Here is a 2,724-nt window from a genome sequence, read left to right on the forward strand (position 1 = left end):
CCCAAGTCTACGGTGACCCTGCTGAGCCAGGCACAGTTCTGTGAAACCCCCTGAAGAGTGGCGTCTCCCGCAGGAATACCAGGCGCCCTGACTTCGCGAGGGTTGCTTCTCGCCAGTCCGCTTCCCATCATGCGCCACGTGTTCACCTCAGGCCGAGAAACTGAAAACAGAACAACCAGACAAATGTCTTTAATGAAAACAACTACTTGTGTGGATAAGCAGATGGTCTGGAAGGCCCCTTTACCCCACTGGTGCCCACCCCCAGGTCAATGTGAGAATCTGAGGTGTTCTTGACCTTAAAGTGACCCAAACTGAGAGTATTGACTGGAGAAATCCCAGGGGACTTGAAAAGCTCTTTCTCCCCCTTGAATCAGAAGTCAGCAGGACTTCCCAGCAGCCTCTGTCGCACTGAGGGCCGCCGTATATCTGAGTGTCCAAACAGATTGAGAAAGTCATTAATTCAGACCTCTCGCCAAGACAAGGTGTGAAAGGCTCAGGGTACGGACATCCAAGAACCAGAACCAAGAGCGAGAAGAACCCTTGATGACCGGGATGGTCATTGTCCCTAACGTGGAAACAACCCCAAACTAGTCCTGCATCTAGGAGGAAACATAAACATAAAAGCTTGGGTTACCCTTCCTTTTATGGGACTTTCTCACCTCCCCCCCCCATATATTACTCTCTTAAATGAATTCTTCGAGACCCGAAATGTCCTCACGCTTTTGCCGAGAAGCTGACAGTCACAACGTTAGTTTGACCATAAAGTAGCAAAGTTTTACAACATACGAAAAATACAGTAGTACTGTATAACACTGTCAATATCATTTATGGCACAATTTTACACAAAGGAAGAAGTGTCATAAAAGAGAAATAACTTCTATCAACTGCCCTAAAATGACTTATGTCATAAATAAGTCCGGTTTCTGAGAGAGAACCAATAAAGTCCTAGCAAATACCATTTTCCCCACTAAATAATCACCCTGACCTTTTCCGGTAGCATCACCCCCCTAAAAAAAAACACACACGCAGGGAAATACTGGTCTTGAAGGAACTGGGAAATGAGTCCATTTTTGAAGGTGAACTGCAGTCTGCTTCTCAAGCGGGATCCGGAAAAGTTGGTGTCGACGCACGTTGGTGGCCGTGTTAAGAGGCCTGAGAATAATAGTGATTTGGTTTTTTTATTCTTTTCATAATTAGGTGGCCACCAAAATATCAGCCCAGCCACATTTTTTACCCATTGTCCTCAAGTGGATTTATGGCCCTCACACCCTCACCCTACCAAGCTCGCACACTTCCTTGTCTTCATTCACACACACAGACATGACACATGGGCACACTCATGCACACACGTGTGTGCACAGAAGGCACAGCCTTCTCGTCCCCAAGGCACAACAGCTTGGCTGTTGGGTGGCCGAGCGATCACTAGGCCGCGTTCTTCCTGAAACACCTGAGCTCACCGGGCTCTGACATTTCTTCACGGCGCGTCTAACACAGATGGTGAGTGTGTGGCCACGTGGGCCCAGACACAAAAATGTGTGAAAAGTCATGATCAGAGCTTCAACCCCAGACCTCCTAAGTCGGTATTTTAAGCACTGCCAGCCAGGAGCCACAGCATCTCTGTAATCACCACGTGAACGTGGAGTGGAGAAGTGGGATGAGTTTGTGGTCACGTGTGTGTTATTCATTCATAACGTGAAGTGTCTGAAACATCTGTGAACCCGGTGACTATTAGAAAAACTGCCAAGAAGTTCCAGATTTAGTGACCAGTACGTATTTCTATGGAAGAGAAGAGTCAAACCCGTCACTTGTTAATTCAAATACGTGAATTCAGAGCTCAGGAGTTCAATATTTTTTACTCCTGTTTTCCTGGTCTGGACGAGGTTGGCAGAGAGACTTATGGGACCGTAGCCCTTTTCAAAGCAGAGAAGGAACTTTCCACGTGAGTCGTAGTTTTTTAGTTTTATTTTATCTTGTGTTTGATTTTATCGTTATTTTCTGTTACACGTATTGTGAAAAGCAACGTGCCTGCTTTGATAAATAAAAAACTTGAATCAAAGCCTACGGGTACACAGCCACATGCAGTCTTACGTCTTCCTCAGACTGGCCGGATTTTGTCTTTTCTGCACAGACACAAAAACAATAATAGAAATGAATTAAGGGTCATAACAATAAGCACATTCAAGTGCCACAGGTACTTTGGCGCGTTTTTGCCAGCTTGGTTTACCATCTCGGGTCACGCTGATTAAAAGGTGCGAATCCTGAGCGAGGCGCTCGCTGGAATTTTCGCTTCAAGGCGGCGCCCTCGCCAGGCTGTTTGAGAACCGCGCCCTCTACAGCAGGTGCAGTTCTGCCCGGTGTTTGGAGGGAACTCTTCTTCCCAGGTTTCCTGTGATTGTGACTGAAACACACTCCACATGCAGCCTCTGAGATCACAGTTTTAATTTTATCCTTAGCACCTGTCTGCGGTGAACGCACGGAAACCACCTTGCCAAACGGTGCGTGCTGGGATCCGCGTGGTCCTTGCCGCCCCTACCGTCCTGTCTGCCGCGGCCACGCAGCCTGGTTGTAAGTACAGGAATCGGGACAGAAATCTGTGGGATGTTTTCCCTTCTTTGAAATATTCACATCAATTTCATTCACTGAGAAAATTCGCCAACTGTGATGTGAAAAAAATAAATGCTCAACTCACCAGGCCTGCGGGTTGCAAATTACTCAGAGTTTGGC

The sequence above is a fragment of the Panthera onca genome, chromosome D3 (assembly GCF_046562875.1).
Source record: "Panthera onca isolate mPanOnc1 chromosome D3, mPanOnc1 haplotype 2, whole genome shotgun sequence".
In the NCBI taxonomy this organism is placed as follows: domain Eukaryota; kingdom Metazoa; phylum Chordata; class Mammalia; order Carnivora; family Felidae; genus Panthera; species Panthera onca.